Source organism: Pinus tabuliformis, chromosome 7, assembly GCF_031772625.1.
Source record: "Pinus tabuliformis cultivar Carrire ecotype Pingquan chromosome 7, CPIR1, whole genome shotgun sequence".
Classification (NCBI taxonomy): domain Eukaryota; kingdom Viridiplantae; phylum Streptophyta; class Pinopsida; order Pinales; family Pinaceae; genus Pinus; species Pinus tabuliformis.
This window is the reverse complement of record NC_142293.1, coordinates 159210170-159235241: the sequence shown is the minus strand read 5'-3', so window position 1 is coordinate 159235241 and position 25072 is coordinate 159210170.

Here is a 25072-nt window from a genome sequence, read left to right as displayed (position 1 = left end):
AACCCTAGATCTAATACCTAGTGACCAAATTTTGCTTGAAGACTCACTGAAATGACAAAATTTGACCTTGACACCTTAAATTCACTTTGTAAGAGCATGTTTGATCACTAGAGGAAGGTTGCAAAGACTAACACTAATAGGTTCATCTTCTCTTTTCTCAGCGGTCATCATTTGGACATTTTTTGCGGGTTTTTGGTTCCTTTTCTCCTGCATCTTCGTGATAAGGATGACACATTCTTCTATTATGTGATCAAAATATTTGCAGTGGATGCAGGTTGTAGTAGGGTTATGACAATATCTTGTGAAGTGTCTTGCCTATCCATAGTTATAACAGATAATCTATCTGCATCCTTCACCAGATCCTCCTCCCTGTCCTCATCCTCATCATTGGAAGCCTCCTCGACCAACATCTATCCTAGATCATCATGTGTATCTCCTTCATCTTGCAGTCTATAAGCATCAATAATGCACTCCATCATCAATTCATAAATTAGACAATTTCTCTTGTCATGGCCCATTGACTTACAAAAGTTGCAAAACAACTACTTTGGGGTCTACATGTACTTTTGAAATAAATAGAAATATTCAGAGCGATGTTAGCCCGTCATTCTACAAATCTCGCACAACAAACTTGATTCGAGGTTTACTGGATTAGGTGCTCCACTTTACAAGTAATCTATGAACATAAGGCATTGATCCTTATAATGATCCTGTGCTTTGCACTTTGTACACCACACTGATGATTTGGTTTCTTTACCTTTCTTGAGATCTTGCAATTCCAAGGTCAAATTTACTAGCTAACTCTAAATTTGTTGTACTCTTGAATGAGGATCTATGATAGGTGAAGCTTCCAGCTTCATGGAAATCTTCAATTCTTTGGCTTGAGTCATGATATTTTGTTGCATTAAGGGTAACTTGATATGTGGTAGCAACACAACTATAAATAATTCTTTAAGTTGTTCTCAGGGTATGTTAAAGTTTACTTGTCCCATTAACACCATAAATCATCACCCATTTTTCTTCTTGCGAGGTTAGGGGGAGGGGAACAAGGGTGATTAGGGGCAGGGGGATTATTAGGGGGAGGGGGATGGGGGCTAATGGTAGTGGATGGATGGGGAACGTCGAATATGCCTTGATCTTTCTCACCGCCTTACTTCAACGCACCTTTATGATGGGAGGGAGAATACTGCGGGATTACAGGGTTACTTCCTTCTTATTCAATCTCAAACCCATCTAACAAGGGACTATAGTCAGTCACAATAAATCTCTTTGGTCCATGATCTACTCTATATCACTTTCCGCTTCGCATAGACCCTTGTCTTGGTTCAGAATTATTCCCTCTTTGTCCAAATATTAATGTGACTGCATTAATAGTACGCCATTTTCACACAAAGTAATTTTAATCCACAACTTCAAATATTTTAGGTACTTACCTCATGGACCCTTGAAAATATTCACTCTGCTTCGCTGTAAAAGAGAGTCGTTTCTATAGCAAACTCAGTAATAAATCGACCCAGGATATTGTTAATCCAAAAATCAACCACTCTTGAGAGATGGCTATTAGTATTGTTGAGTCATTGTATCAATTCAGGGCTCCATGTAGTAGGCTTTTCATTTTTGAAACAAGTCTTATGCTCGGTCAAATTTGATACCCATTCATATAGTTCATTACAAAATGTTGCAAAGAATATCTTGTGTTGTTTTGTAAAGAGATACTTTTGCAACTAGGCTTCAATCTATAATCGCGGATTTTTGTTTTCCTGAACTACTAATTCACACTCTTTTTGTTCAACCCACTCCTAGATTTCCTTCTTCGACTGACGCAAAAAAATATATCTCAAACAGATCCCGTCCCAACAACGGAACCATTTGTTGGCTCAAGGGGATTAGACCCAGGTTCAAAGTGTACTACGCACCAACAAAACCCTCAACCACTGGCCATTTTGGTAATGACCTACAAGAATATTGAAGTATCACCCGAAGCAGTCATGGGAGTTTGCAGAAGTAGGTTTCTATAGCCAAAGGGATACTGCATTGTAGCACCCGTGTGTTTCCTTATGTTTTATAATTATATACAACTTCATATACATAAAAGACTTTGCATTGATAGTTTATTTCATTTGCACTTATTATATAAACATATCAAAGAACAATATAACATCTAATCTTTTGCATGAATAAGTACAAATCATGCATTCCAGTACATATGAAGACATATCAACAATATAGATACACAAGACTTCACCAAAACTTCTTCTTCTTTATTAAGATAGATATTTTAGTACATACAACTTCTTCAACCTACGCACCTAGCTATAAGTGGTCTGCACACTCAGTTGTAGACTCTTCGAAGGCCTGTATGCACTTAGCTGCAAAGCCTTCACTTTAAGTCCAAAAATATAGAATAAAGATAGAAATCATGATCAATTCATCTATGACTTACTATCCTTGACAAAGCATTACATCTCTTTAAATACATTACATTACTACAAAAACCATTGTCCACATACCGTGAAATCAACAAAAAAATGAACTAAAACCCTGACACTTGTTACAAAATGAGGGGTTTTGACCCACCCCAAAGCCCCTAGAGATTGCACAGTGAATAGAACTTCACAGACTCTATGTGCTCCGCTCCTCAAAATGCAGAGTCTTTGGCCAAAACATGGACGAAGTCGAGCTGTTCCCAACACCTGTAACTGATTTACTAGCTGTTGTACCTAAAAAAACTACTCATGAAGAATATGAGATTGTGGACTATTCCAGATATTCCAATGAGACATGAAAACCTAATTGGTCTCGACCTCTCTCCACTAGCCTAGTTTCCAATTCTTCTTCCTCTATTTCCTGAGTCTTAGTTGTTTTAGATGAGGGTGCATCTACCATCTCGGTATCTCCAATATGGCCCACGGGCTTCTTTTGTTCTTTGTCCTTAGCTATCGAGGTCTCAATCTCCATCTCTATATCAAGAGGCCATGATTCAATGTTAGATTTCCATTCTAGCTTAGGTTTAGACTCATGTAAATAATTCAGCCTTTATATTTTGTCTCCTTTGAGAAATGACACCATGAGGGTCATAGTGCTAGAACTCTCCTAGGAGATATTTCATCTCTTTAAGCAAGACCTCAACTACCTTAAAGGCCTGGTTGAAATTAAAAACAAAATATCCCACAAGCATTCCCAATTTAAATAGATGTCCTTTCTTTACTGGGACAAAATGAAGATGATCTGTATATAGACTCTACCTAATGAATTATAAAGATAATATCCTCATAGACATGAAAATAGGTAGGTGATAGGGGGAAGCTCACACCCATAAATTCTAATCTCTGTGTGGTCTTCAAACAAATACCAGTCCCTTACCCTAGTGTCCTTGCTGAATTGGAGGAGTTGTTTTTGTTGGGGGAAAACTAGTAGGAGACACACCATGAATGATCCTATATGAAATGATCATATAACTGAAGATGAATTGTGAATAGTTCTTAGAGTCTGGTATTTTTCTAACAATAACATACCAATCAAAGACCAAGTTTCTCTTATTTTTGCTAAAGACCAAGTTCAGGCCTAGACATTCAAATTCTTTAACATGAGAGTACACAAAAAGATAAAAAAACGAGTAGTATTTGAAGTATGAATTGGTGGAGAAGTGGTGCATTTGGAATCTAATGGCTTTAAACAAGTAATCCAGAATGTTAAACACACATCCAGGCTACAACATTTTTCTTGAGGAAGCCCAAGGTGGTTTTGTTCACTATGTTGGCATCCTCTTCTCCCAGCAGGTGAGTAATGATGGAAAAGATAGGATGGACAGGCTCTGCATAGAGGGTGATGGGGAAGCTATCAGAAATAAGAAACGCTTCTAACCTAGGAGCTAGGATGATTTGCAAGAAGGAATGTTGCTCAGTGGTTGGGAGAGTAAAATAATAATACATTAGGGTGGTGTCAATGAAATGTACAAGGTCAGGGGGAAAAGGGTAGACCAATTCTCTCTGAATTAGCTCTTTGGTGATTCCTAGGATATTGACCCCATGGGACGAAACACAATAGTTATTATTGTTGATATAGGTTGTTGCTTGCCAGGAGACAAAATTTGGGAAGTAATGCATAGAGGGTGCAATATGGTAGTATAGCCCTGAGTCGACCACTCAAAAAGGTTCATCCCCCCTAACATAGTTTCTAAAAGGGTTAGAGTAGAGGTCAACTAGGTTGTAGGAGAAAACCGGGTCTGTAATTTGCATCTCAAGGTCCATGATGTGGTGAAGGCTTGATAAAGGCTTGGGCTCGTAATTTTTCGTAGCCCTTGGGCTTTTTTAGGGCTTCAACGCTGTGATTTTCTAATTTAAACTACTAACCTATGAAAATCACAGAGTAAAGGTGAGCAGGTTACCTAGTCACAAAGGAGGCCAAAAATGACATTAGGATGAGCTATCGAGATGACATGGTGTGCAAATGGCATTCTTTGTAGGTTATAGATGGCAAGAGCACTAGGAAGTAGTGAGGAAAATTAAAAATTCGAGTGGAGGAAGCCTTTTTATAAACAATAATGCCAAGGCTTGGGTGACGTCATGGTGATGTCACAAAGGATGGGCACATGTCATTACAGGATTCGGTGATGGCGGGTGGAGTGGTGGACAAAAGAGGGGTGGGAAGAACATGAGTTACCTTTCAAAACTTGAAATTCTACCTTTCCTCTTGAATCATTGCACTAGCGGATGAAATACACTGGTCAGCGTGGTCCCCACCCTACTCTACAGGTTGAACAATAGGAGAAAAAAACCTCTCCTCTACCCCCAGAATTAATCTCCATCGTTGGATCAAATGTTGAATAGTCAACTCAGTAGGGGCGGAGAAGTTTAACATCCGGGAATGTCACCCCTCCAGACTACTTTCAGAAGGTGGCAAGGTGAAGATGAGTGGCAATCTGCCCAAAAGCTGCATGATATTAAAATTTAACTTTATTTCGAGGTTCCAAGGTCCAATATGAAACCTCAGAGGCTCTCATTTTCTAGCACATATCGCAAGGGGCAAAGAGAGTAGAAAGGATTTTGAGCCTCTAAAATATCTCATTTTCCTTTGATTTGAAGTCTACTCCCTTGTCTTATGGTACTTAAGCTCTTCTTAGGTCCCCTATTTCCAAAAAATGAAATATGTTGCCTCATCTCATAAAAAATAGGGCCTCTTAAGCATGAATGCAATGGGGCAAAGTAGGTGACAACAATGGTCAAGATCCTTTGTAGATGAAACATTGATAGGGGAAGTGCATGGAGGATAAGGTGCAACAAATATGACAACTCAAGGAGTAGTAGAATGTTGATGAGTGTTGCTAGCAGCAGCAAGAGAAGGGGTAGCCTTTGAATGAAGATTCAGAATAGATATTATAGAAGGTGGAAAGGCATCATGTGTAGATAAATGAGAACTAAAAATAAGATGTGGAATTTTAGAAATATTATCCCAAGCATTATCATCACATTCAGATAAATTTTGAATGGGGTTCCAACCATCATTTTCATTTATTGGTGCATTAGCAGGTAGGGGTCATGTGTTATCTCCCTATATTACTAGCATAACCCCTATGTTGTGATTATTTTTGCCATGTATTCCCCATATTATTATTGTTGTGCCCGTACATTATTATTATTTATCAAGGCCCTAATTATATTGTGACCCTTTAAACTCCTATATATACGAATGAGGTCTTGTCATTTGAATCATAAAAGAATTATTAATTTATGTAATGTAAAAGGAGGCTTCCCCCTAAAATATGCTTATTTTAAAGTTGTTGATCTATCTTTTCTCTCTTTTTTTTGTGATCTTGTTACATAACATTTGGTATCAAAGATTTGCATTCTAGGGTTTTGTTGATTTAAACAGGTCATCCTAGAATTTTCGCAATAGATATTTTTCTACGAGGATTAAAAAGCTGAAAATTTGACCACATGGATCCAAATCTTGTTGAAATTCTTGTAAAAATTCCATATCTTCGTTCACTATGTTTTTTTAAGATATGGTCTGAAGAATAGGGTTTCTTCATGCTTTAGAATTATGTCTCAAACAAGTGTCTTGGGAAAAATCGTCATAATTTTGTTTCAAGCATACAAATTGAAGTTCATAAAACAAATCTGAAATTTTACGAACTTTAGTTTCTTGTGAACCCATTTTAGGGGTGAATGCTAAAAGAGTGACATGTGGTATTCCATACAAGTTCGCTCTAATAAACTAGTGCATAATTAGGTCATTTTGTGAGATTTAACATAAATTTATCTTGAAGAGTCCAATCTGAGTCTAACTTGTGGAGTTGGAAATAAGTCTCATAGGTCTACCACACGACGAAATTTCAGACCTTAGAGAGATGAAACTTTAGAGATACAACAGTTTCAATACCAAACTCCAAAAACCAAGAAAAGAGGTGTGTATTTTTAAAATTTGCATACGTTTTGTTTGAAAAATCAATCTTAAGTGATTCAAAGGGCATAGTAAAAAATAGATATCATTCTTTTGGTTCCAATATTCCTTGAAAAAAAAATGGATATTCCTAGTAAGTAACCAAAAAGCTCTACTATGACACATGAAGAAGAGGCAGAAATACAATATGTTATATCAAAATTACAAGACCAAGTTCAACGAATTTCACTTTCACAAAGAGTAACCAACAATGAATTGGAAGCAATGATGAATGTTAAGATGAATGGTTTAGAATTGAAAATAAAAAGGGGCATGGAAGGTTTAGAAGTAGATATGGAAGGTTTGAAGGATGGTTTAAAAGAAGAAATGGAAGGTTTGACAAAGTTGCTACAAGAAATGCTTCCTAATAGCAACAAGGTATTCCATGAAACTCATGATGAGACCAAAAGGAATGTGAATCATGATTTTAGAGACTTTAAATTTGGGTTGAAGATGAACCATATTCTAAAGATCCAAATGCAGAGGAAGTTTGATAACAAGGGTCTGGTAACACATATACTATAGATGGAGCAATTATGTGATCTACAAGATGTGCAACACACACAAAAGGTACACATTACATCTTTATAGTTATAACCCAATCAACTTTTGTGCTATTGATGGATTTTTTCTTGTAAACCACTTGTCACTTGGTCAATTTTTATGGAGGAATTGATAGTACACAATGAGGATACAGAGAGAAACTATAGCTCAATACACATTGAATTAGGAGTTTTGTGTTTCAAATAAATTTGACTTGAAAAATTTCTTGGGAAATACAATTGATCTTCCAAAAATATATTTTCATGTAAACCCATAAATAAAGAGCTTGAAAATAACTTATGTTAAAAACAATAGTAGTTTAGTGCACTATACTGTGAATATAAAGCTTCATTATTAAATAAATATGGATTGATAGGACAAATAGCAACTTACTTTATGAAAAAAAATAAGGTGTAGCATATCCCAAGTACCGTTGAGTACAATATGCTAATATTTAGACAGAAATAGACATGAGTAAAGCTAAGAATTGAGAAACATATACATCTGTCAATAAATTGAAGTTATCGGAGGAAATGAATGTGGTAGCACAACACACATTCAACACTGAGTTTTCATCTTCGAAAAGGTTTGAGTTTAAAAAATACTTTGGAAAATAAAAATCTTGGCCTTCATCAAGATATGGGCCCTTACTTCAACGTAAGAAGTCATAAAAATACTAATGAAAATAAGGAAAGTTTGTTCAATTGTCTGAAATGAGAAAATATGTAAAATTTCTCTGCAAAAAGAATAATTTGTGCTTTGAAATTTTAATCCTTGTTTAAATGATTTTCTTGAGGGAAATGTGGTAGGTCATTCAAGCTTCCTCCTCCTCATCAGATTCTTCTTTCTCCATGCTGAGAAAATATGGTGCATTTCTCTAGATGTAGTTAGCCTAATCTGAGTACAATTGAGAAATTGATGAGAAGTGGATAGGAGGAAAATGAGTGATACTGACTTGGCACATACATAGGAAATTCTATACAACTCTTTTCTTTTTTATATATTTGATTCTAAATTTTGAAATCAATTTGATTTTCTTGAAGGAAAATTGTAGAACTCTCTGAAAGTTTCTTGATTCCAGGTTTTAAGGTTGTCTATGACTTTCTGGTCATCTACGACATTGTCTTTGAGATGTTGTTCCATTTTCTCTAATTTTTCTTCTTTTACTGGTTTAGATCATGATAAATCCAATTCCGCTCTAAAATATGTTATGTTCCGATCCACCATACTAACAAACAATTTTTAGTGGGCCTTTTGATGCATTCTTTGATTTCTTTGGCCCTAAATTAACATTGACTCAAACAAGAAAACATTAGTCTTTTATCCATCTTAGAGACTTTCAGAATGTTTTCAGGATGGAACTTTGTTTCCCATTCAAGAATTGATGTGAATTTTTCTTTAATGTACTTATCTTCATGGACTAAAGATTCTATTCTATCTTCAAGATCCAAATTATCTTGATAAAATCTCCAAATTTTATCCATTTGTTTATAAAAGTTAGCTTGGTCTTTCCTCAATATTTTGCTAACTTATATTACTTGCTCCTTAAAAATCTATAGACTTTTTTACACTTCATGACTTTGAATTGATTGAGACTTAAGAGTTTTAATATCTTCCTTCATTTCTTTGGCCAGGGTAAAATGTTGTTGTCACATTCTTCCTCCAATATTTTACATTTTTCTTCATGTTCCTTTTGGATTTGTTGGATCTCTGTAGAGTGTTTTGGTTTCAATTCATTCAAGTTATTTTTGAATTAATTCTGTGATTTTTTTCTTTTAATGGTTAACCCACTTACAAGCATTTTGGAATGGTTTCACAAACTTTCTTCACTGAATGCTTTACTTTTCTCTATTTCACTCTCTAGATGTTTTATCTTCTGTAGATTATTCTTGTAGGTCATGGAAAGCTCACCAACATGGTGCTAGTTATAATTGAAAAAGGATCCTAGAGACTGAGAGGAATCTTCAATTTTTCCTCAACATTTCTTGTTTATTTCCAACTAAATTTTGAAATGGTTTCGAAAGTTTCAAACTTTTCTTGCTTCTTATGTGATCTGATAATCACCCTATGAGTGGCCTCAGTTAAAGATTTATTGTTTAAAGGTACTACAGACTCATGTGCTGGTGTGTGTGTCTATGTTATTTAAGCAACAGATAGATCAGATTTCCAATACACAGACAATTAAATGGAAAGACAACAGAGAAATACAGTAAGCAAACACAAGAACACAAGAAATTAATAAGGAGTTCACCCTATTCCCCAGGGCTACATCTCCGGTCCAGCTCTCAGTGGTGGCCTTATTTTATTGTGTTTTAAGCAAAGAATTACAATGCAGGAGCTCAATATGAGTAACCTGAAATAGATTTACTTGGTAGGGTGGTTCTTGGATTCCCCAAGCCACTGGAGTGCACAAACTCTGTGACCTTCTGGTCTACAATGGAGAGCCCAATGTGGTGCTCAGCTCAGATAGATTCCTCTCTAGGATGGCTTGAATCTCTCAAGCTCTTTGGTGCTCGATGCTGCCTTTGGTCAGCTCGGCCCTCTTTCCTCTTTCTGCTTTTGCTTCACTATCTTCTTCTCTCTATTTTCTAACTGTTTGTGTTTCATCCTCCTCTCGGGATTCTCTCTCTCTGTCTCCCTCTTTTTTTTTGTGTCTTGTATCTTTGTTCATGGCTTTAAGGCCATTCGTTCTAAGACTGTTCAGTTCCCTGTCGAATCGCCTTCTATAGCTGCGCTTGGAGTTCCCTGTTCAATGTCATCATTGGGCTCATAGGGAGTCGCCACATGTCCTCCTGTAAATGGCGCTAGCCTACTTTTTCAGTTCGATTTTTCAGTTACATTCTTGGAATGAGTCTTCCTCCACTATGGCAGTCAAATGGACCTCAAATCCTTCTAAATTACAGCTTAATCCTTCATCGATTCCACTTCCCCATCGAGCGCGATCTCAGCCGTCCGATCTGGGTCTCCCAGATCCAACACCATATGTACGTTTTGCATGGATGACTTGCTTGACCTTTAGCGCATGATCAATGGAAGTTTTCTCTCTCCTTGGCTTGCCACACATCGATCATTGAGTGGGATCGCTCTATTTCCATCCAAAACTGCTTACTGTTTGAGGGTGCCCTGATCAATACCACCGGTTTTTTGGACCGCAGCTCCTGCCTTGTCCTTTAGCGCTTTTTCACTTTTCGCCTGCAGTTCTCTAGCTCTCCATGTGACCAGTGCTCAGGGCTTCTCCATTTTGGGCCTTTTCACCCAGCAGTAATCGTGCATCAAAAATCACCTCCATTTCCTGATCCAGGCCTCCCAGGGGCTAATTCGGCCTCCCGCGCAGTCTCCATGGGTCTCGGTTAGCACGCTTTGACCGAGGTCCTCGTCATTCCACGCTAGCTACCATTTCCACTAGTTCAGGGTGTTTTTGATCACTATTTTGGAATTCTTTGAAGTTTGTCCTGACCTGATATAGTCAAGTTTCCTTTGACAGTTCTTTATGGATCTAATTCGGATCATGGCCTTCCCACTAAAAAAGATTTTGGACCACCAAAAGTTTTTTTTCAAGCATCGACTAAGTGAGGGTATTGTTTTCTCACTTGCCCAATATTAATCCACTTTGCACTGCTTTCTTTGAACCTTTGAGCCCAATCCTGAGGTACTCCAAATCTCCCCTGCTCGTTGTCCTTACCTTCCTGTCTAGAACTATGTCTTCCTGCAACTCATTAAGATATTTAGGTAACAGGTCATCAATAGAAGGCAATTAACTTTGCTCTTCAGGGTCCTCAATCATTGAAGGTTCAAACATTCTCAAGCAATCTACATTTACAACTGAATAGATGTGCATGCAAGCTGGTAGATCAAGGCGAAACGAATTTTCACCAATCTTCTCTAGTATCATAAAGGGTCCATACCTGATAGGCTTTAGCTTTTTACCTTCACCTTGCATCTTGTCCTTGCTGATATATAGCCATTCCTGGTCAGCAACTTGAAAACTATGCTCCATCCGATGCTTATCATGCCTAGCCTTATACTTGGATTGGCTCTTTTCCAGCTGTTCCTATACTGCCTGGTGGATCTCCTGGATATATTCAATGAACCTAGTTGCCTTGTCCACATCACTGTGTCCATCAACCATGGTATGTTTACCAAAGACAAATTCCAAAGCAAACCTTGGTGTGAAACCAAAACAGGTCTCAAAAGGAGATCTCTGTGTATAAGAATGTTTTGCTCTGTTGTAAGCATGCTTCACATAACATAAGTTTTCATCCCAAAGCTTAGGATGTTTGCTGCAATATCCTCTCAGTAACTGGATCACTATCTTGTTAACTACTTTTGTCTAGCCATCTGTTTGTGGATGAAAAGCTATGCTCTTCTTCAGTTTGGTGTCCATTAGTTCCCACAGACTCGACCAAAACTTCCCCACAAATTGGGTGTCTCGATCAGATACAAAGGAAGTGGGTAGTCCAAAATGAACCCATACATGTTCAAAGAAAAATTTTGTAGTCTGTTCAGCTGTAATCTGTTTATTAAAAGGTATCAAAATACACATTTTGCTGAACCTATCCACAACAACATATAGATAATCATGCCCTTTCCTAGATTTAGGCATTCCTCCAACAAAATCCATGGAAACACTTTCCCAAGGGTGAGAAGGAACTAGCAATGGATTCTACAAGCCTATTTTTCTATTACTGGGCTTGATTTTAGCACACATAGCACACCCTCTTACATGTCTAGAAACTGTGTCATTCATTTTCGACCAATAACAAAACCTTTGCAGCTATGCAGCTGTTGTACTTACCCCAAAGTGACCTGATATCAGAGAAATGTGTGCTTCCCTAATTATCTTTATCCTCTCAGTTTGTGGAATGCAAAGTTTCCCACAATGGTATAAGAGTCAGTCCTTCATGTGATAGTCCAATTCTTCTACTCTTTTGCCTTGACTCAAAGTTGCATATACATTTTTAAAGTCCATATCCTAAGCATATTGTTCAATGTAGCTTTGATGTAGCATAGAATTATGCTTAAGTATGGTAGATGAATTTATAATGGGTCTAGATAACATCTCTGCAACCTTGTTATGTATGCCCTTTTTATATCTCATGACTAAAGGAAACTGTTGTAGAAAACCCATCCATTTGTAATGTCTTGATTGTTGCAACTTAGTTTAGGAGTGTAGATATTGAAGTTGTTAATGATCAGTATGTATTACTATCTCTTTTCCCATTAAGTAATTTTCCACTTTTTCACACTCTGAACTAATGCATACAATTCTTTATCATACGTAGGATAGTTAAATACTGCAGGATTAAAAGTCTCAGAATGATAACATATGGGTTTACCATGTTGTGTCAACACTGCTCCCATGGAATAGTCAGTAGCATCAGTTTGGATCTAAAATGGTATTTGTAGATCTAGCAGTGCTAGTACAGCTGTTGTACTAATCTTTTCTTTCAAGGTGTCGAAGGCTTTCTGATGTTTGCCTCCCCACTAAAACACCTTATTCAATCCTGTTAAATCATGTAAGGGAGCTGCAATTGAGGAGAAGTTAGAAATGAACTTCCTCCAATATTGTGCTGCCCCTAAGAAGCTTCTCACTTCTGTAGCATACCTGGGTTTAGGCCAGTTTACAATGACTGCCACTTTAGAGGGATCTATTTTCAATTCACCTCCCCCTACTATATGATCCAAGTAGTTTAGAGATGTTTTTCCAAATTCACATTTTGAGAGTTTAACATAAACTTTTTCTCTTTTCAAAACATCTAGTGTCTGCTTAAAATGCTTAAAATGTTCTTCCCACATTTTGATAAAAATGAGAATGTCATCTAGGTACACAATAACAAAATAATTAAGAAAAGGTATGAGTACATCATTCATTAATCTCATGAAAGTAGTAGGAGCATTAGTCAACCCAAAAGGCATAACCATCCATTCATACAATCCCTTCTTTGTTTTGAAAGCAGTCTTCCATGCATCTTGCTCTACAACCCTGATCTGATGGTATCCACTGTGCAAATCTAGCTTGGTGAAATAAACAACTTCCTTTAACTGACCTAAAAGATCATCTACGCGAGGAAGGGGATAACAATTTTTTATTGTTATTTTATTCAGTTCTCGGTAATCAATGCACATTATCCATGAGCCATCTTTCTTTCTCACCAAAACGATTTGTGACCCACATGGTGATGTGCTAGGCCTGATGAACCCTTTCTCGAGCAACTCCTACACCTACTTCTTGATTTCAACATTATCTAAAGCAGACAACCTGTACATTCCAATGTTAGGCAATGGAACATCTTGCTGCAAAATAATATCATGTACTATTCCCTTTTTGGGTGGTAGACCTTTAGGTTCTTGAAATAAGACATCATACTCTGAAGCAACCTTTTCTATATCAGCCCGTTGTTCAGCATTACAACCCTGAATACATTGGTTTTATCAGGTTTCTTTTCCTTTACAACCATCAGTAAGAATTGTTTGCATGAATTTATCATTCTTTTCATATGCCCTGAGTTTATGAGAGTATAATTATTCTTGAGCTTATGAGCTCTTACAAAGTATTTGATTCCATCCTTAACAAGTAGATACTTGTTCTTAGCTCTATACAAAATAGCCTTTCTCTCATACAAGTAAGGACTTCCTAAAACAATTCCACATATATCCAAAGGAATTATGTCTAACTCAACCTCATCTACAAATGCTGACCCAAAAGAAAACTTGAGTTTGCACTGTCTAGTCACTTGTAGCTATGATTTATCATTCAACCATCCTAATGGGTATGGTTTTTTATGAGGTGTAGTTGCTAATCCCAATTTCTTTACAATTGCTTCAGAAATTAGATTTACTTGTGAGCCACTATCAAACAAAGTATCAATCTTTCGATTTTTAGAAATAACTCAAATATGGAAAAGCTCATGTCTTTTTCTCTCATTTTCTTCATCAATAACAGATTGAGAAAAATTACTAGTAGATGCTTCAGAACTCTTACCTTTCATACCTGTGGCTGCAATAGTTGTTTCATCTCTTAAGTCTGACTCCAAATCTTTTTGAATAGCTGCAAAAGTCTTCTTCTTCTTGCCCTCGAACTTCTTAGGTCTCAGCTCTGGATGCAGAATCCAAAAATTCTCATCATCATGCCCATCCTTTTTACAGTGAGTGCATGAAGCTTTGCTTTTCTATGCAGTGTTAGCCTTCCTTGCTTTCCACTTCTGCTTTCTTTTCTCCTTGCTCTTTCTTGCAGTGGGGTGGGATGGTCCCCCAACTTCTAGATTTCCATTCTTTCCTCTAGCTTCTAGATGAGTAGCTTGTACAGATACCTCAAATATAATGGTGGGATTAAACATGAGGATGGTATGCCTCATATAGCTGTGTAGACCACCAACGTACTTCAAAAGAGTCTCTGGTGAGTCTAATGAGATGCCCAACATCAATGCTCTCTTTCTAAATTCTTGAGTATACCCTTGCACACCTTTCCCTTTCAACTATCGAAGAGTTTTCCAAGTCATCATGGCTTGTTGCATGTAGGCCAATGGATAGAACTACGTTTTGATTGCAGAAACAAATTCACTCCAGATAGAGATAATCTTACCATGTCTTTTCATATTAGCTTGGGTCCTGCCTTCCCACCAAACCAAGGCAGTGCCTCCTAGGCGTAGGCTTGCCAGCTAAATCTTACTCTTGTCTGAGTCTATGTTCTGTACCCTGCAATACACATCAATTTGTCTAATCCAATTGTCCAACTTTTTATCATTTAGCTCTCCATCATATATAGGCAAATCAAATTTAACATCTAGCTTGATCAAATATGCTTTCTTATTATGCACAAGGCTATTAGGAGGTGTGAGAAAGCTTTCCTCTTTCCCTTTTCCTTTGGAGTGGTCATGGAAGTGAGACTCATCTTCTTCTTTATCTTGTTTAGAACCTGATGAATCTTCAACCTTATGCTTTCTAAAGTCCCTATACATTTCTTCTACCATAGAATTTATAGCTAGGAAACTTTCTATGAATTGAGGGTCTGGCCCCACAGAACCTTATGTGAGAAAGCTTTCCTCTTTCCCTTTTCCTTTGGAGTGGTCATGGAAGTGAGACTCATCTTCTTCTTTATCTTGTTTAGAACCTGATGAATCTTCAACCTTATGCTTTCTAAAGTCCCTATACATTTCTTCTACCATAGAATTTATAGCTAGGAAACTTTCTATGAATTGAGGGTCTGGCCCCACAGAACCTTCCTCTGACATTGTCTTCCGAGGATAGACTCTCCCAATTTTAGGATTAGTTTCCACCAAATCTCCTTCCCCTAATTTGAGCTTTGATCTAGTGAGCATTCAATAGCTAAGCCAACACAAGCTTTTCTAACCTTACAGCCTAAAGCTTTGATACCACTTGATCTGATCATCACCCTATGAGTGACCTCAGTTAAAGATATATTGTTTAAAGGTATTACAAACTCATGTGCTGGCATGTGTGTATATGTTATTTAAGCAACGTATAGATCAGATTTCCAATACACGGACAATTAAATGGAAAGACAACATAAAAATACAGTAAGAAAACACAAGAACACAAGAAATTAATAAGGATTTCACCTTATTCTCTAGGGCTACATCTTCGATTTAGCTCTTAGTGGTGGCCTTATTTTATTGCATTTTAAGTAGAGAATTACATTGCAGGAGCTCAATATGAGTCACCTGCAATAAATTTGCTTGGCAGGGTGGTTCTTGGATTCCCCAAGCCACTGGAGTGCACAGACTCTATTTGCCTACCATCTATATGACCTTCTGGTCTATAATGGAGAGTCCAATGTGGTGCTCATCTCGGACAGATTCCTCTCTAGGATGGCTTGAATCTCTCAAGATCTCTAGTGCTTGATGCTGCCTTTGGTCAACTCGGCCCTCTGTCCTCTTTCTGCTTTTGCTTCATTGACTTCTTCTCTCTATTTTTTGTCTCTCTATGTTTTATCATCCTCTCAGGATTCTCTCTCTCTATCTCCCTCCTTTTTTTGTGTCTTCTATCTCTGTTCATGGCTTTAAGGCCATTCGTTCCAAGACTATTCAGTTCCCTGTCGAATCAGCTTCTGTAGCTACGCTTGGAGTTCCTTGTTCATCATCATCATCAAGCTCACACGGAGTGGCCACATGTCCTCCTATAAACGGTGCCAACCTGCTTTTTTGGTTTGATTCTTCAGTTACATTTGTGAAATGAGTCTTCCTCCACCATGGTAGTCAAACGGACCTCAAATCCTTCTGAATCGCGGCTTAATCCTTTGTCGGTTCCACTTCCCCATCGGGCGCGATCTCAACCGTCTGTTTTGGGTCCGCCAAATCTAACTCCATACACACGTTTCACGCGGTTGACTTGCTCAACCTTTGGCGCATGATCAATGGTGGTTTTCTCTCTCCTCCGCTTGCCATGCATCGATCATTAAGTGGGATCACTCCGCTTCCATCCAAAACTTCTTACTGTTTAATGGCGCCCCGATCAATACCGCAGGTTTTTCGGAGTGCAGGGTCCCACCTTGTCCTTTAGCACTTTTTCACTTTTCACCCACGGTTCTCCAGCTCTCCACACGACTGAGTGCTCAGGGTTTCTCCATTTGGCCCTTTTTGCCCAGTGATGCGCGATTAGCACTAAGCACTAATCGCGCATCAAAAATTACCTCCATTTCCCGATCCGGGCCTCCCAAGGGCTAATTCGACCTCTCGCGCAATCTCCATGGGCCTCAGTCAGCGTGCTCTGACCGAGGTCCTTGTCATTCCACACTGGCTACCATTGCCATTGGTTCAGGGTGTTTTTGATCGCTGTTTTGGAATTATTTGAAGTCTGTCCCGACCTGATATAGTCATGGTTCCTTTGACAGTTCTTTATGGATCCAATTCAGATCATTATGAAAACTAACTTAGTTTGAGCATTAAAGTAATACTGAGTCAAGGATGCAATACTTTCAGGAACAATTTCAACGTCAGTGATAGCTTTAAATAAAAAAATAATCGAGAGTGATTTTCATAGAAATTGGAGTCATAGTTGTGTCATGACAAGTCTGTGGAATAGAAATTTCGATACTTTTCTATTTTTGCTCAAGAGTCTCTTTTTCTATTCTAGAGAAAGTGGTCGATATTGACAGAGGGGTGTGAGTAATTAGCTCATCTTTATTTGTATCAATATGCATATATTTGACTTGCTCATCAATTTTATTCAACTCTGTATGTGCCTGGATGGTTTCATCTCATCGATCAATAATAATGATAATGTCATGAGATGAACTACGTTTTTCTATTACCTATTCTTTGTCTGCTCTCTGGTTTTTATGGCCTTTGAATTATGTGTTTGTTTGACCTTGTTGATATATCTCGATATCTGGCTCTTTTTATTTAATAATGTTTTATTTTTCTATGGTTGTCTCTAGAGCTGTAAAACAAACATTAGGAACATTTTCAACTTGGGATTCTTCTATTTTTGGAGAAGAGGAAACAAGGTCTGAAATAATGTCATTGAAATTGTATTTCATAAGCTCAACAGATTTGATCTCTTCAATTGTAGTATTAGTATGAAGACTCTTATGTTTAAGGAATTCCTCATATATATTTTATCTAAACTCTTGTAGTTTAGTTATATCCTCACTACTCAACAACTTTTGTCTTTCAAAAACTTCCTGAAAATTATCAATATTAATGAAAATTTCATTAAAAAAAGGCTTCTGGTGTGTGACCATTTTTCTATAGTTTGAAGACCTATGATGGTCATTGGTGATTACTCAAGTATCATAGTCATTAAGGGGTAATGAATGAAACCAAACATGTTGGAGTTCTTCAGCCTCCTTAAATGCAAGTCCTCAATCCTTGAGGAATGTTTTTCCAAGGTTAATTGGGAAGTGGGTACTATAAATATTAATGTGCAGAAGAAATTCCTGAAGCTCTGGTATAAAAAGAAGAAAATTACATTACAGGATATTTCCATTAATAAGCAAGTAGAGTCCAAGGAGGTTGAAGCAGAAGATGTTACAGGGACTGACATATCGGATGATGAGCAGTTGATGGTCGACAATCAAACACAAACATAGGCTGAAGCCGAAAAGGTAACAGGTGCTGACACATCTGATGAGGGTTCAGTGGTTGAAGTCATATTAGAAAAGAAGCCACGACAACAAGCACCACAGCAGGGTGAATTAAAGAAAAAGACACCGTGGGTTAAAACTTCAACATATCATCACCCACATCACCCCGCAAGAAAACAACCAACAAGATGGCAACCAACTAGCCACAAGGACAACAATCCCCGTATGATGGATAGCAAGGAGCCTAGATCCGCCTACTACACATCAACATAGAAGAGCTGCCATGGTCAACTTCCATCTCAAGCGAGCGAGGCACCTGCAAGATCGAGGGTTCACCTTTCTCTTGGATGGCTAGATGCACGTGCATGGTATCGATGGACTACTCTTTTGAGTAGATCTTATTATTTTTGTTCTTCCCATGTTTCGGGGATGAAACATGCTTAGGGGGGTGGAATGTTATATATCTAGGGGGGATAATATGGGGTACCAAGGGAGGTACCCAAGGTAATAATGTAATAATGGGATGGGCCATAGTAATAAATAAGGTGGTTAACCCATGTCATGTAAGGGACCACAAGTAGTTAATAATAATGTAATGGGCCCATGGTATTAGTTCATGGTATGAGGGAACCATGGTAATGACCCATGGTATTGTATGTATGAGGCCTATATAGAGGCTAGAGATTCCACATGGGAGATAGTCAAGGATTATTGTATGAACAGGCATATGGCTTGTGGAGTGTTCTCCTTCCTTAAGGAGTGAATGTATGGTGTTGCCCTACCTTAAGGGTTTTGATCAATTAAGAAGCATTTCTATCTATTTCTATCTTGTTATTCTTGGGTTATTTCTATTATCATAATATTTCTGGGTTAGATCAAGAAAGAATCATTTCACATTATTTCTGGGTTTCTTTGCATTATCTTATATTTTCATATCAGATCTATAGTATTTCCGGGTTAGATCCACAACAATTGGTATCGGAGCACTTTCTTGGGAACAACAGTGGAGATTTTTTTTATTTATTATTATTTATTTATTTTTGCAGGGTTTCAGGGGCGGCGAGTTGCAGATCATATCTATAAGTTTTGGTGCAATGTTTTCAAAATCTAATTGCAGATATGTATTCCTTGTGAAAAAATAGCCGATGTCAAAAAAAAAATCGGTTGAATCGGGGTCTGGATGAAGGAGATATCGCTGATCTAAAAATCAGTGGGGTTGCGGACAATTTTTCAGGGCAGCAAGTTTGCGGTGCAGATCTGGACGTCCTGGTGCAAGATCTGCAAGATCTAATTATAGATCTGGAATCTTTGTGAAAAAACACCTAATTTCAAGAAAAAAATCAGTCGAATCGGAGTCCGTATGAGGGCGATATCGCTGATTTAAAATCAGCTCTTTTTGCAGAAATTTTGGTGACGGCGGGAGAGTAGCAACACAGATCTGAAATTTCAAGTGCCTGGATCAAGATTTCTACCACATGGGCAGATGCAGAATGATTGTTCCATTTCTAAAAACAGGTTATAATAAAGATTCTGAGCAATATTGACGAAACTGTGACAATTTCAAATTTTCGCCAAAGTAAGTGAATTTTTTTTCAAACCTTCTTCATGGAAACTTTCACTGGAAAAGATGATAGCCCTACTATTGAAGAATTCATACAAAACCTAAAGAAAATATTTGAGGAGAGATGGAAGTTTATGGTACCACTTTTTTTGACAGAAGAGGCCGCCATATGGTGGAACTCACTGGGCTATATAGCCTTGACCAAAATCTCAAATGAAGAAATGGAAAAACTCCTTATGGACAAATGGTCTCAGACTAGAAAACAAGATAAGGGGAAACAGGTGGGGTTATTTCCTACTGGTATATCCTTATTGTAGGTTCATGGATTGATTCAGAAAGAGAAAATCATTGTTTCTATAAATCCTAGTTGCAAGCATAATTTCATCATTGTTAATTTGGCAAACAAATTGCAAGTTCCAGCTAAACAAATTGAAAGTACACATGTTGATGATGAGGTCGTTCAAATTTATAAGGATTTGAAACTTTCTATGGATAAGTATGTGTTTCATGGTGATTTTTATGCTTCAGATATGGATAACATGGATATTGTTTTGGGATACCCTTGGATGGAATTAGTGGGTACTATAAATATTAATGTGCAGAAGAAATTCCTGAAGCTCTGGTATAAAAAGAAGAAAATTACATTACAGGATATTTCCATTAATAAGCAGGTAGAGTCCAAGGAGGTTGAAGCAGAAGATGTTACAGGGACTGACATATCGGATGATGAGCAGTTGATGGTCGACAATCAAACACAAACAGAGGCTGAAGCCGAAAAGGTAACAGATGCTGACACATCTGATGAGGGTTCAGTGGTTGAAGTCATATTAGAAAAGAAGCCACGACAACATGCACCACAGTAGGGTGAATTAAAGAAAAAGACACCGTGGGTTAAAACTTCAACATATCATCACCCACATCACCCCGCAAGAAAACAACCAACAAGATGGCAACCAACTAGCCACAAGGACAACAACCCCCGTATGATGGATAGCAAGGAGCCTAGATCCACCTACTACACATCAACATAGAAGAGCTGCCATGGTCAACTTCCATCTCAAGCGAGCGAGGCACCAGCAAGATCGAGGGTTCACCTTTCTCTTGGATGGCTAGATGCACGTGCATGGTATCAGTGGACTACTCTTTTGAGTAGATCTTATTATTTTTGTTCTTCCCATGTTTCGGGGACGAAACATGCTTAGGGGGGTGGAATGTTATATACCTAGGGGGGATAATATGGGGTACCAAGGGAGGTACCCAAGGTAATAATGTAATAATAGGATGGGCCATAGTAATAAATAAGGTGGTTAATCCATGTCATGTAAGGGACCACAAGTAGTTAATAATAATGTAATGGGCCCATGGTATTAGTTGATGGTATGAGGGAATCATGGTAATGACCCATGGTATTGTATGTATGAGGCCTATATAGAGGCTAGAGATTCCACATGGGAGATAGTCAAGGATTATTGTATGAACAGGCATATGGCTTGTGGAGTGTTCTCCTTCCTTAAGGAGTGAATGTATGGTGTTGCCTTACCTTAAGGGTTTTGATCAATAAAGAAGCATTTCTATCTATTTCTATCTTGTTATTCTTGGGTTATTTCTATTATCATAATATTTCTGGGTTAGATCAAGAAAGAATCATTTCATATTATTTCTGGGTTTCTTTGCATTATCTTATATTTTCATATCAGATCTATAGTATTTCCGGGTTAGATCCACAACAATACCTCTCTTAAAGAATTTCTCTTTGGAATATATGTAGGAAGAAGATGAGGGCCAACTTCACTTCCATAGACTTTGATATATGTGAATAATTATTCCACAGACTAGTCTCCTATTACTTCTAACACCTCTTTAAGGCATTCAGTAACCCTAGGAGGGTTTTCTCCAAACAAAATATAATGGAAAGGGACCATAATGTAATTACAATGTCATAAAAATGGAATTTGGGGTCACCTTCCCACAAAATAGGTGCATAATTCTAAATAAGCGCTTGTTGATCAACTGGGTAATTCCATTTCATCAAAGGAAATGGAACAAAATCAATTATAATATCCATAATATAGGGTGACATGCAAAATACGTGATGAAATCTTAGAGGAGAAAAAATGGAAAACTTGAGGGCATATTTTATATTATAAGAAATAATATCGACCCAATTGAAATACTTTGAATCATTCAGTAGGTTTTGTATTAAAGCCATCCATTGCAATTTGCAATGATTAGGGTCTTTCTCTCCATATAAATAGGACAATATTTTGACGAGGAACCTAACGAGTCTTTTTAAAATGGAAGATGGATATTATTTTGATGGCTTACGTTTGAACCCTTCTCTATCTTCTCGTAATCAATGTTTCATAACTTTATCATAATTTCCTTCACACTTCTTAAATATTACGTTGTTGAAATTATCCATAAACTAAGTGTTTAAGAAAACTTCGGGAGGACTAAGCTTGTAAATTGCGAAAAGTATTTGCAGATACCAAGAGGCAATAAAATTTGTGTTGCAATCTACTATAGTGTGGGTAGGAAAATCTAGATGTCACATAAACCATGAAACCATGTCATAATAATGAAATATTTTTGCTTTAGCAATGACGTTGTGCAATTTCATGCCTCTAATTTTTCAAACTAGGATTTTTTCTCCTAAGTTCAAGTTTCATAATTTAACAAACTTCTATTATAGAAGAAATTGTAAATTTCTTCCCACTTCATCATACACGTAGTCTGGGTTTTGATGGTTGTATCATAAATGAGAGCTAGGTTGACAAAATGGTACTATCGACCATGCTCCTCAATGATGGCCTTCGGGATTTTGGCATTCTTTCTGACCACATTCCACATGGACTGGTTGAGATGATGGACTTCTCATCTCCATCCTCTTAGCCTCTCGCCTGAAGGAAGTGGTGCAACAATTTCATGTAATCAAAGCATATATATAATAGGGGGAGGGCAGTAATATCAATCTTGGTTGGGTAAAAGAACCGAGAAACAAGGGTCTCTCCTACCCCAATAGCATTTGTATTAAGTCAGTTAGGTCGGGCGATCAAGTAGGTAGATGGCATTTTGAACATGATAGACATAGTCTTGGATTATATGGTTCCAAATTAATGATTTAATGCATTATTATTAAGGATAAAAGTCCAATCGAAGGGACCAGGTTAAGTCGAACCAACTGTGGAGGAGAAAGTAGTGATAGCATGGGAAACAAAGCACGGGGTTGAGACATAGCCCATTGGGGCAACTAAATGGATTTTCTCTTTAATGAAACATTCCCTTTGACAATTTTTCTCTCCTTCCTAATCTCCCGCTTTTGGTTGAAGATTCCTGGTGGGAAGAATCAAAATAATCCTATCTAGCTGCTAAACCTCACTCAAGCAAGCTTCTGGTTCTAGATTTTTGGCTCCCTTTAGGAATTCCTTCATATGTTGAATAATCTTCTTTGACGTCATATATTTACCTTTCTTAGCCATGTTATTCCCTAAACAAGAATAAAAAATAATTCAACTTTCAATAAGGAATATGAAATTTACTAGTGGAATTGTCTATGACAATGCATGCTTACCGAAAATTAGAAGCCTTGCAGTGACTTTGAACTTTTTTGTTTGTAATGAGAGATAAGTTCGAGAGAAACACTGTAAATAGGGCATGGAGAAAACATTGCAAAATAGAAAGCGAAAAGTAGGAAAGTTGCTAAATTTTATTTAAACCCTCGCAAAATGCAACAATAAATTCACATGAAACGTGCTAATATTTCATTAAAGTGAGAAGACATTTCAACCACTTCCATGCAAAAATAAAGGTGAGGTTGCATGGTCAGAGCTTAGGTAATGTTTTGTTCAAATAGAACGAATTTCCATTTTAGGGTTAATTTAAAAGAAGTTAAAGAAAGATCAAAGAAAATTATGGTGGGCATGCAAACTGATAGATAAAATATTTTATTCCTAGTGGCAATGGAAGGAAGTCAAGTAGTGGGAAGTCGACATGCTGATAAATTCAATTTTGTGCCACTAGTCACCATGTGGCTGACATCTAGTGTATTCAGGGTAAGACAAATGCCGATAGTCGTGATGTTGGGTCTTTAGAACATCCCTTCATTTTGTTTGAGTATGTTGCTCAACCCTACTATACTCAGGAGTTAGAAGGTCAAATACCCGTGAAATGAAATTATGAAATAAAAAGGATTGAACTTCGACTTCCAACTTGCATGTTTTTTTATAATATATCTGTCACACATTTTTTTTTCTTTTTTTTGAAAAAAAATAACTATTTGCAAAAATGAAGGGGAAAATAGAGATAAATTTTTATAGATGATCTTTATTATTTATTTCTATTATACTAATAATAAAAGACATATTCACGGATGAGGGTGATTAATAGTGCTGGTACAACACAACTCATCTTGGTTGGCAAGTGGCATGGCCACATGGCCACCCACGTTGCAACCAAGATGCCCACTACCACAATTAATGGTGTTTTAATGCTGTCTGAAAGCAGGGAAAATTTAACGCTGGGTGAAGGCCGAGGATATCTCACTTTGATCCATAAGATAGAGAATCTGGATTGCCTTCCCCCCATTCTGCCTCCTCTGGCTTGTAACTACCTCCCCGCTACTGTAGAGCCGAGCTCTCGAACGACTACGGGGAGAAGGGGCCAGATCCTCTATTGCATTGAAATGGTCGAAGGTGCCCACTTCTCACACAACCTGTTCTACTGTTTCAAAGCTGCTACTTCGACCCTAAATTCTACTTTTGGTAATTGAATTCCCCACTCTCCTGCCTCTACGAGCCATTCCATCCCTCCTCCTACTCCTCCAAGCACCCATCGAACCAATACTTACCAGGAAAATATGCCTCATTTGTGGCACAAGATGAGATGTAGAAGGGGTAGTAGCAGAGGCAGAGGCACTTGCCCTCCCTTGCTGTCCCTCTCTGACTCTACTCCTGCGGATAACTCCTCGCCCTCATCTACTACTCACTGTAGTGGCTGGGGGCATGCCCAGATGGCTGGCTATAGGCATGATGAGGAAGCCTAGCAACCTTCTGATGACCCGTGTATTAGTGTTACCATTTCTGTTGCCTTCAGAGAGGAGCCAATGAGCACTGTCATCTTAGCACACATCATTCAGGACAGGACCGACACCAGTAGGTGAAAAACTCATGGTAGCAGCTCAGGGACTTGCAGAATTCATGGTGAAGCTTTGAACTAGATGGACGCAACTCAAGTACACGACACTCCAGGCGGAAATGCGAAGATGGAAGCCACGACGAGAACTCCAGGTGACAATGCGAAGATGGAAGCCACGATGAGCACTCCAGGCGGCGATGTGAAGATGGTGTTAGATACCTATACCAATAGGTTTCATATTTCATGATTGGCAAAGAAAGTTCCAAATATGCTCTGCTTTGGTGATGCAAAGATCCCATATTTTCAAGAGAAGGTAATATCTGTACATAGCTTGATATTGACTCAATTTT